The sequence below is a fragment of the Arvicanthis niloticus genome, chromosome 15 (assembly GCF_011762505.2).
Source record: "Arvicanthis niloticus isolate mArvNil1 chromosome 15, mArvNil1.pat.X, whole genome shotgun sequence".
Classification (NCBI taxonomy): Eukaryota; Metazoa; Chordata; class Mammalia; order Rodentia; family Muridae; genus Arvicanthis; species Arvicanthis niloticus.
In genome coordinates, this window is record NC_047672.1 from 59,311,720 (window position 1) to 59,328,312 (window position 16,593).

The 16,593-nt window shown below is 38.9% G+C and overlaps 1 pseudogene; it reads left to right on the top strand.

The window, feature by feature from the left end:
• Positions 1-8,558: 8,558 nt before the first annotated feature.
• On the top strand, positions 8,559-11,897 carry LOC117720465 (large ribosomal subunit protein eL21 pseudogene; annotated as a pseudogene).
• Positions 11,898-16,593: the final 4,696 nt, after the last annotated feature.

Genomic DNA, 16,593 nt, shown 5'->3' on the forward strand with positions numbered 1-16,593 from the left:
TCGCCTCTCATTAATGACACCTATTTGGAAGTACGCACTGTGGAAACTACTGCTCTGTCTAGATTCGTTTACTGTTACTGAACTCTGAAGCTATCATTTTCATTTAGCTACTAACAGCTAGGTGTTTGGTTGGTGGCTTGGTTTTAACCTCTGTAGATTAACATTAAATATTGACCCAAATATCAGATTTTAGCCTCCATCAGTAGGCTAACATACACAGAAAATGATAATAATAAAATATAAATGAAAAAATTGATATCTAAAATGCTATTGATTATTGATGATGTAAACAAAGAAAATACATATACCTTAAACAAAACATGATCAGAGCAAGAGATATTTTATTATAATTCTGATAATAAGATAGAAGAAACTTCAAATCTCTAAACTCTCTCTCCTAAAAACATGCTGCTAAAATTGATCCGAGGTGGAGCTGGAGAGATGACTCATTGGTTAAGAGCATTTCCTACTCTTCTAGAAGACCAGAAGCTGTGTCCTAAACTCAGGCTAATTGTCTCATAGGCTCATGTAATACCAGCTCCAGGGCATCTGATACCCCTCTTTGGCAGCTGAAAGCACCTGCACTCATATGCACATATCCTCACATAGATTGTGTGTGTGTGTGTGTGTGTGTGTGTGTGTGTGCGCGCGCGCGCGCGCGCGCGAGCTCGTACACAGGTACACAGTCCCCCAACCCTGCACACATGAATATATAATTTAAATGCTTTAAAAACTGGCATTAGGTGACCCAAGGGATCATCCAGATGTCATGCAGAGGTCAGTATTGCATGAAAACACTGGCATTTCTATTAGGAGAAGAGCATACTTTCCCAGGAATGTGGCTTCTCCGAAGATGAGAGTAGACAAACCACTAATCTCAGCAGCACTGGGGAATTGTTCATGTTACTCATCAAAGTCACACATGACTCACCACACAACCCATAATTTGATTTAAAAATATTTCAGAACAGAGTTTCTTTAATCAGAATTTTAAGCATTTACTTTTGAAAATTTTTTTTTCTTTTATTTGATTTTTTTGTTTTGGAAAATTAATTCATGTATAGAGCACATTTTGATTACTGTGACTCTTCATTTTCTCTTATCTATTTTCCATCCCCGTTTTCCCTCTTCCCCACAAATCTCTTTTCTACAGTCATAACTCTTCCACCTCATCATCCTTTGAGACCCATTGAGTTTAATCAGAATTGTCTGTAACAATGGCTTTGAAGCTATATATTGAGCCTGATAGACTCCTCAGTGGACACACAATTGAAGACAATGGCAGAATTCATCATCAGTAGCCACAGTAGTTCAAGGAGGCATAGAACCATGAAAACCCCCCTTTCTGACCCATGAATAGCCTTCTAATAGGTCCCTGCTAATAGATCCCATCTTGTACAGGCAATTGCAAACACTCACAACAGATTGAGGTCATGTCTGCAATGTTCTGCCATGTCCAGAAGACAGCATCTCACAGTGATTTCCCTATCTTCCAGTTCTTACATTCTTTCCGCCACCTCTTCTGCAATGATCCTGAGCCTTGGTGGTATAAGTGTTCTGTTTATAGCTCAGCATTCAACAACCACTGATTCCCAGCACCTTGAGTGGTCACGAACATCTTCATTCACTGCAGTTCACTGCAAAGAGAAACTTCTCTGATTCAGCACATTTACCAGTGAGTATAAACAGTGAATATTTAGAAGGCAGCTAGATCCCATAACAGTTCAGCAAGGTTGCCTCTAAGGCCTCCACATCTATGGATTTTCACCAACTTTACACTACCATGTTGTGGCATTTTACCATTTACAAGAAAATTGAAAAGATAGTACAAATTTGCCTAGCTTGTCTTAATGTGAACATATTATATCACTATAAAACTGGGGGAAAATTAGGCTGGACGTAGTAGGGCATGTCTGTAATTCCAGCATGTGAGAGGTTTAAAGCTGGAGGATTGGGCTACATAGTAAATTCAAGGCTTTCCTATATATAATGGGACAGAGCACAAGGGGCAGGAGAAATGGCATTAGGACATTGGTGCTCTTCAGTACTCACAGGGCAGCTTACAATTACAAGAATATGTAACTCTAACAGACCTAACTCCCTCTCCTGACCTGTTCAGGCACTGAGCATATGTGGTGCACAGATAGCAGGCAAAACACCCATACACATAAAATAAAAACAAACGAATCTTTTAAAAAGTTGGTTTGGGTACAATATCATTAATTAAACCTCCAATTTCCATTTGTTTGTTTGTTGAGAACCAATGTTTTGAGCCTGCTAGACAAACACATGAATATTCAGCTACATCCTAGCTGTAAGCACAAACTTTATTTGCTCTGACCTTTATCTATTTCAGGTTCAATTACTGTACAGGTTGCATTTAACCTAACAGATTAGTGTGGATACATTTTAAAACACAGAGTGGACAAATTTAATTAAGAAAGCCATTATGCATTGTTTAAATGTATTAACCAGTTGAAATTCGAGTTGCTTGCCTTGGTTCTCTGCTTTGTAGATTGCGGCCATCAGTCTTTGGCTGTTTTCCTATCCACTCCTTATTTGATTTCTACTATGTGTCTACAATGCTTTGGGCTATCCTTGTACAAGTGGGCCTAACGAAGTTTATGTGATTCAGGCCTTGGCTTCAGTAGAAACTGAATATTTTCTGTTGGTTGTTACTTTATTTAAAAGAGAGACAACAGCTATAGTGCTCACTTATGACAAATTATTTCATTTTATTTATTTTTTATTAGATATTTTATTTACATTTCAGATGCCATCCCTTTTCCCCATTTCCCCTCCCTAGAAAACCCCTATCCCATCCCCCTTCTCCTTTTTGCTTTTATACAGTTTTTATGTTAATCAAAGGCTTCATAAGTTTGATAATGCTCAATAACAGGATGCCCATACAATCAGAAGTGTAACCCAATACCCAACCTAGATATATCAATTATCTTTGACTGGCGGAGACACTCGAACATCCGCCTCCATGTTTCCCCCAAGACCCCTCTCTCTCTTGTCACCTAGCTCTTCCTCTCCTTCTCCTCCTCCTCCTCTCCTTACTCCTCCTCTTTCTCTCGGTACTCCTCCCACCTCAGCTCTTCCTACATATCACCCTTCCTGTTAAAATAAAACTTTTCGCTCAAAATACAATTAGAGCATAACTATACCAATTTGTGTCAGTAAGGTACAAGATAGATTTAATACTCAGTCCATCATTTTGTTGACTAAAAAGAACCTCTATCATCTCTCCTAACTAAAACACTTAGTTCTGAATCTGGCTTTTGGTGTGTGTGTGTGGGGGGGCTTTAGAATGAATGTCAGCTGATAACCATCCTCTCAAATCTTTTCTCTCAAAGTAAATAGCCGGGATTGGCTATGAGACTATATGTCTTCAACCCCATCAGAAATCAAGAATGACTGAGTTAACTGAAATTATGGGAAGCACAAAGCATAGCTTCTAAAACAGCCAATTTATAGAGACTGCTGAACACCTGGACAGTCCCTATACTACAAAATGTTGGAGTATCTGATCTTCAGCCTTCTGGCCCAGGATCATCTGACAGACCTAGTGATGCAGAATTACTAAGGGCTGATCACTCTGTCTTGGCAGATATAACCAGTCAACTATTCTGCAAATGTGTCCTTTTCTGGACAGTGATTTGTCTGTAGATGACAAGAGGCAATTCTTGCCTAGTGGCTGTCTCACCACAACTGGAGTAACTACAAAGATGCTCAATTTCTTCTTAGAATCCAAGACAGGAAGCTGTCAGGAGCAGACAGGTCTCTAATCAAAATGAACATTAATACAGAAATGTTTGTAACATCAATTCTGGGGACTTTTGACATTTTGAAAACCAACTATCCATGTAAGGTAATCTGGATTGCTGTCTGTTAACTCCTCTCAGCTATTTCTAAATAAAATATAGAAAACATCCTAACAATAAACTCAGAGCCGTGAATTTGCTATAGGCCCTTAACTCACAGGCTTACCATCTCAAATCAGTTAGAAAAGTTAAAGAAGGACTGGGTCTAAGCCTTGTATTCCTAAATGTGTTATATAGGCACAATGCCTATGAGAGTAACATATTAATCTCACTTTTATATCAATAAGAAGTTCATACCAATGAAAACCTTAAATTTGAAATCAAAGTAAATTTTGTACCATTTAAGAAATTATAACTTCATCTTAATAACAATTATACATATTTCTACCACTAGGTTATGGATATGCAATAAATCCTAGCTAATTCTCCCTGTTCCAACAAAACCACTACTTTTCCCTAGAAAGACAGCCCAATATTAACTACCTCAGTCCACAAGCCCATGGAATAGGGGCGCCAACTCTTCATTAACTTCTTCAAGTTGATAATGGGCGTTGAGATATTAGAAGAGGGGCAGAGGGAAGAGTAAATTGATAAGCCTCTGACGATGTGTCTTCATTGCATCCAGCTGGAATTCCAGGACATCATAGGTTCCAGCAGGTCTGCTCAGCTTGCTTGATGAGTAGATACACCAAGGCTGTGTATTCTTCAATATACAATTCTCAAAACAAATTTTACTATCAAGATAATTTTTTGTTTGAATTCTGGAATCTAGTCTTCTGGCAGCCTGCTTCTGTCATGTCTAATCCATATAATTCTGGGAGTTTCTATGAGGGTATGCTCCTACCATCCTCCCATTCCTGCCTCCCTGCTCTCGAATTCCCCAACACTAGGGAATCCAAACTTTCAGGCACCAAGGCTGTTCACTTCCACTGATGCCTGACAAGGCCACCCTCAACTACCTATACAGGTGGAGCCTTGAGTCCCTCCCTTTGTGTTCTTGGGCTGGAGATTTTAGAATGGCTCCTCCAGCTTGTTTCTTAGGACTATTTGCTTGAAAAGTTGTTTTCCAGCCTCTTATTCTAAGGTAGAGTCTGTCTTTGTCACTGAGGTGGGTTTTCTGTATGCAACAAAATGCTGGGTCCTGTTTACCTATCCAGTCTGTTAGCCTATGTCTTTTAATTGGGGAATTGAGTCCATTGATGTTAAGAGATATTCAGGAACAGTGAATGTTACTTCTTGTTATTTTTGTTATTAGAGGTGAAGTTATCTTTGTATGGCTATCTTCTTTTGGACTTGTTGGAAGAGGATTACTTTCTTGTTCTTTCTAGGGTAAAAATTTCCTTCTTGTTTTGGAACTTTCCCACTATTATCCTTTGTAATGCTGGGTTTGTGGACAGATATTGTCTAAATTTGGTTTTGTCATGGAATATCTTGGTTTCTCCATCTATGGTAATTGAGAGTTTTACTGTATATAGTAGCCTGGGCTGGCATTTGTGTTCTCTTAGGGTCTGTATGACATCTATCCAGCATCTTCTAGCTTTTATAGTATCTGGTGAGAAGTCTGGTGTAATTCTAATAGGTCTGCCTTTATATGTTATTTTACCTTTTCCCCTTACTGCATTTAATATTCTTTCTTTGTTTTGTGCACTTGGTGTTTTGATTATTATATGACAGGAGGTATTTTTTTTTAGTCTAGTCTATTTGACATTCTATAGGCTTCTTGTATGTTTATGGGCATCTATTTCTTTAGATTAGGGAAGTTTTCTTCTATAATTTTGTTGAAGATATGTATTGGCCCTTTAAGTTGGGAATCTTCACTCTCATCTATACCTATTATCTTTAACTTTGGTCTTCTCATTGTGTCCTGGATTTCCTAGATGTTTTGTGTTAAGAACTTTTTTGCATTTTGCATTTTCTTTGACAGTTGTGTCAATATTTTCCATGGTATCTTCTGTACCTGAGATTCTCTCTTCTATCTCTTGTATTCTGTTGGTGATGCTTGCATCCATGACTCCTGATTTCTTTCCTAGGTTTTCTATCTCCAGGGTCGTCTCCCTTTGAGATTTCTTTATTGTTTCTACTTCCATTTTTATGTCCTGGATGGTTTTGTTCAATTCCTTCACTTGTTTGGTTGTGTTCTCTTGTAATTCTTTAAGGGATTTTTGTGTTTCCTCTTTAAGGGCTTCTACCTGTTTACCTGTGTTCTCAAATTTTTTGAGAGTGTTATTTATGTCCTTCTTAGAGTCCTCTATCATCATCATTAGAAGTGATTTTAAATCCGAATCTTGCTTTCCTAGTGATATTGGGAATTCAGTTCTTTCTCGTGTGGGAGAACTAGGTTCTAATGATGCCAAGTACCCTGGGTTGCTGATGCTTATGTTTTTGTGCTTGCCTTTCACCATCTGGGTCTCCATAAGTGCTACCTGCTCTCTCTCTGACTGGCGCCTGTCTTTCCTATCATCTTGGTTGTATCAAAACTGTGTGGGGTGGGTGTTACTACTGGGCTTATAGCTGAGGCCCAAGATCTGCTCAGTGCTTGGACCCAGACTGGAAGGCAGCAGTGCTCCAGCCCAGGAGTGACTTCCTGGGTCCTAGTGGGTCCCAGTTACTCCATGTTTGGGGTGGTCGTTGCTGTCTCCTTACGTAAGATACTGCTGGTTTAGAGCTCCTGGGATCCCCGCTTTCTCTGGGTTCTGTGAGATTGGGGGCAGAGTTGCCCCCTCCCCCGCGATTTGCTCAGTGCTCGGGCCCAGACCTGAAGGACATGACAAATTATTTTTTAAAACCTGCCAAAGTAACATAGTAAGCAGTCCCTGTTGTATGCTATTCAGATGTTATGACTCCAAGAAATAGTATAAATTAGTGTCTGAAAATTTAATATGAAATCAATTGAATTCTTCCAAATTATAAATGTGACAGTAGATTAAACCAATGCTGGGCTATATACCAGCTAAGGTCCTTATTTCTATAAACAAGGATGAAGTGTCATCACAGTAGCATCCTCTAGATATAGAATCTTTGTCCCTAAACAAGATCTCCATGAAAGAAAAAAGTGGATTTTAAGCATTACCCTTTTTTTCTAGAAATTTGTGGTGTATCATTCTTTCACTTAAACTGCAATTTCTGGACTCTGAATTTGTCCCACACAGCTATGAACAGGGACACTGCCATACCTATTGGAGTACCTGAACCATAATTAAGCAGAATGGTTGAATTAATGTCATAAAAACACATTTTAAAACTTTCTGATACTTAATTTTCTAAAAAGCTGTGAAAAACTCATATTGAATATCATCTGTTTTGTTCTTAACGTATCTTGTTTTAAATCTGAAGAATATCTGTTAAAGGTTCATTTTTAAGAAATACTTATAGAAGCTGTAAGAATCAGTTGAATTATAATTTTAGTATCCGTATTGTCAACCCCTGGTTTCATAGAATTGAAAATACTTAAGGTTGTCTCTATTGTATTACTCATCATCAATTACACCCTCTTACAGATTTTCTTCTATCCATCAACAGGCATAAAAGTATCAGTTCAGTCATTAGATGGAACTCTCACAGTAAGCTTTTTGTTTGTTCAAAACAGATGCTCAGAAAAGCCAGAAATATATTTCGGTTTCTTATTTACTTCATTTTCTTTATTGATTGTATAGAGAATTTATAACATTGTTGCTAACATGACAATTTTTATAACTTAAATAAGGAAAGGTGTAATGCTTTATACACATACTGTTTAAAGCCTTTATTATTGCTATATTGTAATTCAGTGACCTAGAATAATCTCATAAAGAAGCTATCATATGAACATGTTAGCTATTGCTGTATGCATAAATAATGAACTCCTCATCCACGTGTGGTAAGTTACTACCTTGGAATGAAATGTCATTTATACACCTTGCACCTTTTGTATAGAGACTTTTCTGCATAAAGGACATGGCAGATTATTGGAGGACATGGGTGTGAAAGAAGAGAGGGGAGTTATTATAGACTCACTGAATTCAAGAATTATTTAGAGTATTCTGAATACAGGCTTTTACTTTACTTTTTCTGAAAGATAAATGTGATGATTAGTTTTAACTTATAACCTAACACGATCTGGAATTACCCCAGAAAAGTCTCCTTAAGACATTGTCTAACAGTTCTCTGGTAAGCATGTCTGCTGGGAGTTACTTGATTTCATTAATTGATGTGGGTGATGCCATTCCTTGGATTTGGATGACGAGTGGAATAAAGGTGGAAAAGTCTCTCTCTCTCTCTCTCTCTCTCTCTCTCTCTCTCTCTCTCTCTCTCTCTCACACACACACACACACACACACACACACACACACCCTCCCCCTCTGTGTTCTTGAGTGTGTAATTGACAGCTGTTTCAAGTTCCTGTTTTAACTGCTCCACAGTAATGGAGTTGGGAAGTAACATAAACCTTTTCCCATAAGCTTCCCTTTACCACTGTATTTCAGCAACAGAACCGAAACTACGACAATAAGCAAGTGAGATAATTTTAAAAATTAAATCTGACTTTTACTGCTGCTATCCTAGTTCTTGTATAGCATGGCACCCCTCATTTGCCTTACTCGAGGCTCCCGGAAGTCCAGGTTTTCATTTCAAGTATCTGTTGCCTTGCTTGTCACTTGCCCTTCAGTGCACTAGAACTGTAGTCATGTCCCTAACTTTTACCTAACATTGTAAGTACCAAGTCCCTTCCCTGGTCTATATTTTATTTGGCTGGAAATGGCCACTAGCAACAATAAGATCGATGAGATTTTCTCTGTCTTGTTGAACAAACCGAATGTTGATAAAGAAGAGAAAAATGAAGACATAATATCAACAGTACACTGTTTAAAACTTTTATTTTGTATAATTTTTTTTCTTTCTTTCTGTTTCTGTTTCTGTTTTTGTTTCTGTTTCTGTTTTTGTTTCTGTTTCTGTTTTTGTTTCTGTTTCTGTTTTTGTTTTTCGAGACAGGGTTTCTCTGTGTAGTCCTAGCTGTCCTGGAACTCACTCTGTAGACCAGGCTAGCCTCGAACTCAGAAATCTGCCTGCCTCTGCCTCCCAAGTGCTGGGATTAAAGGCGTGCGCCACCACTGCCCGGCTTTTTTTTTTTTTTTTTTCTTTTAAGGAAAGGTCTTACTATGCAGTCCTGGCTGTCCTGAAACTGTGTAGACCAGGCTGGCCTTGAGATGCCTCTGCCTCTCTCCCTGTCTCTCGGCCTCCTCTGCACCTCTTCCCCTCTGCCCTGTACGGTCAGTAAAGGCATGCACCATCATCACCAACCAGCATTTAATTATTTTATATTATTCGTTAAAAAAAAAATAGGCACGAGTCCTAGTGTGTAACAAACAGGGAGGAAACTCCTCATGATTTCGGAGTTAAGTCTGAGCGTCCGTGGAGACCAGGAACTGAACAAAGGAAAGTATGTCTCTCTTTAGTTAGGAGTAAGTGGGCAGTAGATGGCTGTGAACCGAGAAGGGTAATTTGTAGCCAATCTTTGTGATACTTTTTCATGAACTTAAGCCACAACCTATGAGACTTAATTGAAAATTCCCTCTCTCTTACTATTTCCTTAAGTCTTTTTATGGCGGAGGATTTTCTTCACGACTGAATCTGAGCTGGAGATTTTCTGCTCACTTCTAGATGCTGAGTACTCCCAAGACTCTTAAAGCCCTCAGACACTGTGCAGATTAAAACACCGTGTCCATTCAAAAGTGTTGGTTCTTCCACTAGTTTTGTTGACAGGAACAAGAGTATGGCAGCCTGAAAGCCACTGGGTGAAACTGCCCAGTTCAGTCCAGGTGGCTGTGAAGCTAATTACTCCAAGATCCACTCACTAAGAAAGTTGGAGCTGGGCAGTGGTGGCGCACGCCTTTAATCCCAGCACTTGGGAGACAGAGGCAGGTGGATTTCTGAGTTCAAGGCCAGCCTGGTCTACAGAGTGAGTTCCAGGACAGCCAGGCTTACACAGAGAAACCCTGTCTCGAAAAACAAAAAAAACAAAAAACAAAAAAAATAAATAAAAAAAAAAAACCCCCCAAAAAAACAAAAAACAAAAAAAAAAAAAAACAAAAACAAAAACCCCCCAAAAACCAAAAAAAAAAAAAAAAAAAAAAAAAAACCAAAAAAAAGGAAAGCAAGAAAGAAAGTTGAGTCTGCTGTTCATTTGAACATGCACCCTGCATAAAACCTCCCTTGACCAAATACCACTTTTTCATGTCAACAGGTATATTATATGAACAAAATAATATTTTCCTGACATTGGCTTTCCAGAGTGGACAGTCTTGAGAGGCCACAGCTCGTAGCTGTGTGACTCACATTTTGTTTTTAATCTGTCATTGGGTTTGAGCCATTTAACATCTGGGGGTCTGGGTTGTAATTTTGCTTATTATCGTTGCCCTCCTCCTCCTCCTCCTCCTCCTCCTCCTCCTCCTCCTCCTCCTCCCAACTCTGAGTTGCTTTCTGTTACATCCAGGATCTTATTCCTGTTCAGGTTTGTGTCTGTTTCTTCCTGTGAGTTCCTCTTTCTAAAACTGTCTCTGAGGGCTCCTGCTCAGAGTTCATTGTCTTGCCTTGCCCCCTTTCTTTTTTTTTTTTTTTTTTTTCTTTTTCTAATAGTATTGCCATTTCTAAGTGCTCTAAATGCTGAATTTTTATGCAGTTGGTTTAAGTTTTTAACACTTAAGGCTTTATACTTCCTTCTACATAATGTAATTATCATTTTTCCCTCATGGATTTAAACTTCACTCTTATTTACCATAAGAGTAAATTAAAATTAAAAGTGTTGGTTCTTAAATGAAAATCGATAACAATTTTAAGTTACGTCTTGACTTCTCCTTTGTGAGCCCTGATTTAAGGTATAAACATATTAATATTAACTTTGGGATAATACAGATTCGAGAGAATACAAACAAGAAAGATAAGACAAGTTACATTTAGTAGATTGGGTTTGAGTGTTTGGGATTTACAGATTTTGAAGCTAACTCTCATGGGTGCTTTTGAGAGTGCTTGCCTCATCTCTGGGGCCTCATCTCTGGTAACCTAGTAGACAAATAGGCATTTGACTGAATTTAGAATGCCATTGCTTTTCTACCTGAAGAGATATCGGAAACCTAAACCCAGTCACTTCCTTTCTTTTGGTGGCCTGGATAGACTGAATGCAAAGCACTCTACCTCATCTCCAGCCTCCAGGCCATGACACATTCATTTGCACTTTACCACACAAATTTAGAAGAATAGTGCAATCTCAAAGCATTAAAACTCCTTTCTGTAACAATTAGATCGAAAACAATCTAACTGGTGAGCCAATACTGTCACTTCTTGTTTTCTATGGACTTGTCACTGCAGGGGAAATAAAGTCTCTCAGTAGGTTTGTTGTGGATGCTTATCCATCCAAAAGAGGGAACCAAGTACACATCAACCTCCAACGCTTTAGGAGTGGAGGACCTCAGAGGTCTATGAATTTTGTGTTTACCAATCTGAGTTCGTGTTCCACACATTACTTTGGTCTGAAGCATACTCAGACACAGATGCTCCACTTGATGTGTCGTTCAGTAACTGACACATTTCTTATTTGGGAAAATGTAAAATTGGAGGCTAGAATTGAGTTTTATTAAACTGTTTGTTTGTTTGTTTGTTTTTGCTTTCAGCCGCGGCAGCCATCTTCCTTTTAGGAAACATGAAGTTCCTTGGCCACATACATGTGGATCTACAAGAAGGGTGATGTTGTAGACATCAAGGGCACGGGCACTGTTCAAAAAGGAATGCCCCATAAGTGTTACGAGCAAAACCGAAAGAGTCTACAATGTCACCCAGCATGCCTTGCGCATCATTGTAAACAAGGAAGTTAAGGGCGAGATTCTGGCCAAGAGGATCAGTGTGCGGACTGAGAACATCGAGCACTGGAAAAGCAGAGACAGTTTCCTGAAGCGGGGGAAGGAGAACGACCAGAAGAAAAAGGAAGCCGAAGAGAAGGGCACCTGGGTTCAGCTGACGCGCCAGTCAGTCTGCACCACCCAGAGAAGCACACTTTGTGACACTGATGGAAACAAGCCTGAGCCGCTGGAGCCCATTCCATAGGAATCCACGGCACACCGTACAAAAAAGAAATAAAGGACCCGGACTGCAAAGTCTTTTTCTTAAATTTATTTTTAAATACATTTTTCTTCTCTGAGACATCAAACACGTATTATTTATCTTTCCTTAATCAGTGTGGGGGAAAGATAGAAAGGTATTAAATTTTTTTCTTTTCAATTTTTATTATGTGTTTGGAAATGGTATTTCCAGCTCTGTTTTCTTCCAAAATAGGAAATTAAATCATAATCCTACAAATAAACCTCCACGGGTTGCTCTCTCACTGTTAGACCTACCCCCTTCCGTGCTGTTATTAACTCCAGATTTCTCTTTTTTCAGCTGCCTCGATGTCAAGCGCGGCCATCCCTGCTCCTTGACGAAATCACGTCTCACAGAAATGTCATCTTAAAATGTCATGAATGTCAATGCCAAACTATGCCAAACTATGGACAGAAAATCCTCTCACAGATGAAAGATGGTTGTTTATTTATCAAAGAAGCAGTGTTGGGTTATTAGCGGAAGTAGCCTGTCTTCTTAAAAGAAGATGAGCTACGCAATATATGATGCCATCTTAGAGTTCACAGAGGAGACAAACCAATAACCGCATTGGTTTCTCATTGTTCCCTTCTCAGATCCTGAAATGTTACAATGAGAAAGCAGAGATTACACAGAAATCGTAGTCAGTCTAGATATAAAAGACTCTGGCAGAAGTAGAATTAGAGAGGACAAAAAATTGAGTAATCTTGACTTATTTACTTTTCATAGTTACAAGGAATTGCTCCTGAATCAAAGCTATGATCCATCCAGCCCGGTACTTTATTAAAATGATAGCTGAGACATGAATGGGGCCAGATGACATCATAGTAATAGGAACGGGCAAGGCACAGAAAAACAAGTACCATGTTCCTCACTAGACTGTGCAACATAAAATCCAATTGCATAGAAATACAGTGAAGAACAAAAGTCACTAGAAATTAGGAAGGCCAGGGACACCGGGGATACTGAGAAGGTAGAAAAATACAGACTGAAACACGGAAGGGTTTAATGCTTCTAACGGAATAATTGGATGGCAGCGTATACAACAATTAATTACAACGTATATGTTATTATTTAATAAAAATCCAATTCTTATTTTTAGGTTCATTTTTATATAAAAAGGGGGGATCTGAAGCGATAACTCCATGTTTAAGAGGAGTATCTGCTCTCCATAGAGTCTGGGTTTGATTCCCTGCACCAACATGGTGGCTCACAATCATTTGTAACTTCAGTTCCAGTGGATCTAATTCCTTCCCCTTGGGCACCACTAACACATGTATGTGCATCTATGAATGCACATACCCATGCACATAAAATTTAAAAAGAAAAATAAATATTAAAACATTTTCAAAAAATCTAACAAAAGGAGAAAGGCAGAAAAGAAGAGAAGATTGCTGAAGTTTTTCTCTTTTCTCAGAGTCACTATTCCATTCACCAACCTTCCCCATGTTCCTGGAAAAACAGCGCTGCTTCTTCCTTCAATTATCAGAGAACATTTTTTTGTTTTGTCTCTGCAGGGTCCTTCCTTGTTTCAGCCTCATTTCCTGCTCTCTTTATCAGCAAGGTCATTGAATTACACTTTGATAAATACGTCGTAATTAAGGATTACCAGAGGGGATTGGGGTGTGGGTATTTAAAATGAATGTCTTTAATTTTAATGAGTCAGAAAGTCAATGACTAGAAAAATTATTCTTTTCTTGGGTATTCAGCACAATTACGCAGTCAGCGTGTCCCCGCTGTGTGTGGAGGACTCTTCTAGATGCTGTGTGGAGTGATGATGGCAGTATTTCCTGGGGAACTGTGCAATGTAAAACAGAATCAAGATGAGCAGAAGCGTGACAAAGCTGCCTCTGAGTGATTGAAAGAGAGGAAGCAGAGAGACGAGTGAGTCTGCTATTGTTTTGATTAAATCAGGAAACCTTTCCAGGCAGCACTCAGGTTCTGAAGTACTCAAGGACTAAGGCTGCTGAGAAGCTGGAAAGTTCCCATGAAGCTGTAAATTTCTAGCACAGAAATAGAAATCAGCTAAAAATACTTGAGTGTTCTTTGTACCTTATGACAATAACTAGAAAGTCTGTGATAAATGTGTTTTATTATGAGTGATCTCGAGGAAATGACCTATAGTGCTGTACACACAAATCACAAATGATCTAATGAAAACGGACACTTAATTATAGCCATAAAACTGAGCTGTGTGAAAGGGACCTTGCAGTGAGGACCTAAGGTGACAAAGAGGAAGGCAGAGATAGCCTCTATCTAACTTGGAGATGAAGTGTAGGGGCATTGGAAGTGAATTTAGAACAGAATGATTATGATAGGACCATGAGGAATACTTTACCTCTGGTAAAAATCATGACGAATGGCTTGGAAAGCACTTGCTGATAACATTTTTAACTACTTTTAAAATGTTTTATTTATTTTTTATCTCTCTCTCTCTCTCTCTCTCTCTCTCTCTCTCTCTCTCTCTCTCTCTCTCTCTGTATGTGTGTATACCCCTGGAGGCCAGAAGACAGCACTGGATTCTCTAGAGTTGAAATTACATGCCATGTGAACTGCCTGATATGTGAGCTGGAAGCAGAACTCCAGGCCCTCAGAAGAGCAGCAAATGTTAAATTGGTGCACCTTCTCTCCAGATTCTAGAGGGTTAATTTTTGATAAAATGATCAATGAGATGGATACATTAGGTAGCACATTTGGCCGTAGTAGTCACCTCTGAAGTTTAAACTTGTGCAGGCAATTATTATTCCCTCCCCTGTTTGAGAGAGAGGATCTCGAAGTATGGCTCGTGATGGCCAACGAGTACTGATTCCTTTGCTTCGGCTTCCTCAGGCTTGGGCTTAGGATGCACATCACCACACCTGGCCTTTGTAGCCACTTTGGGATGTGTGCTTTTTGCCACTTTACTCCCTGTTTGCCAGATCAATTGTATCAATTCCCCCAGTGCTAGACATTTCTAAGATGCTTAAAGCAATGTAATGTGTCAATCACATCCCATTGTCCTACACTGGTGATTGTCCACTCTGATTGGCCCTAATCTTAGTCCTTCATTGAGCTACCTGACAGTTTATGGGCCCTGTGTTTGAGCAGAGTGCCCCCTCCTCATCCAGACTTTCCGTTGCCAATGCACATATTCTGGCAGCAATTAAGATTCCATCAAAACAAAGTAGTCTCAAATCTAATTGTATTTCTAGGTAATTTTCAGAAATTGTAGGAGACTAAGGACCAGCTCTCATACAGCATGCCAGTTCATCTTTCTCCCCAACCATCCTCTTTCCCCTCCTCCATGTTTGCCAGCCTCACTCTTAGAGCATATATGCTGAAAGAGGTTCTTTTCTCCCTGTCTCCAGCATGTGTAGCCAGACACCAAATATTTTTTCCTATCTTGGAAATATGTCATTCCTGATACTGTCTTACATATTTTTTTGAGAAAGAATGTAATTAAAACACAGGAGCCATAAACACAAAGATATTACAAGGGCTCTGGTGCCACTAGTTTCCCAAGAGGACATAATAATGAACTGTTCCTTACGTACATTTATAGAAACATTTTTAGATTTATTTATTTTATGCATTTGGGTATTTTGCCACATGCATGCCTGGTGCCCCTGAAGTCAGTTAAAAGCATTGGATACCCTGGGACTGGAGTTACAGGTAGTTCTTGACTACCACATTGTTGCTAGAATTTAAACCCAGGTCCTCTGGAAGTGGTCTCATCCTTTAACCATATGTTAGTGCATCTCTGAATCCTATCTGGACAAGTGCCCTGTGTCTTTCACAGATCTATTTCTCTCAAATATCCAGTCTTAACCACATCCCTGAAATGTTATCACCACTAAATTGTTTTACCGCTTACACATATTTACAAAAAAATTAGTTTAATTTGGACTTTGTAAAAATGATGTCTTCTATGATTATATTTTTGAACTAATGCACACAAAGAAAAATCTAACATGTTGTGTACATGTGTGTGCACAACTGCTACCTATTAATCTCATTGATAATATCTTACATTTTAAAAATATTTTACAGTTATCTTAATATTAATGGTCATTTTTCTTGTTTTCATTTTTCTTGTCTTTGCTGTTATGTACAGTGCCACTATGAACATTCTGTTGTCTCTGTTTACAAGAATTCCTTCCAGATCTATTCCTGAGAATGTAAAGACTTATTGAAAGTTATATGTATCTAAGGACCTTTGAAAACACCATCTGGAAACATGCTACAGTGGAAGCTTCCTGAAGCATACTTAGATATACATGTGTGCATGTGTGAGTGAGTACATGTGTGTGTTTAAATGGAGTTATTGTGTAAGAGAGCGACAATGTCTTTCTCAGCCACTATAAACAATCAGGTAAACATATTACCATGCATAGGTTGCCTCTTTTAATTCAAAAAGAGCTGACCAGTGAGGTGCCGTTGATCCTCCAAGCATTATAAGCTATTTCTCTTGGTTAAACTCTAGACCTTGATAGTGAGATCCTGTTGCTGAAGGCATGATATACTCAAGTCATATGACATGGAGAAATCATGCTGGTACCAACCTGAAACTTGGTCCTTACTGGCTAGCTTTCATAGTGCTTGAAGGTACTACATAAGTTAGTTTCTTGGAAGAAAAAGAATCAACAGTCTTTCCCATCTGTGACCCCTGTGAGTTATAAGGACTGGC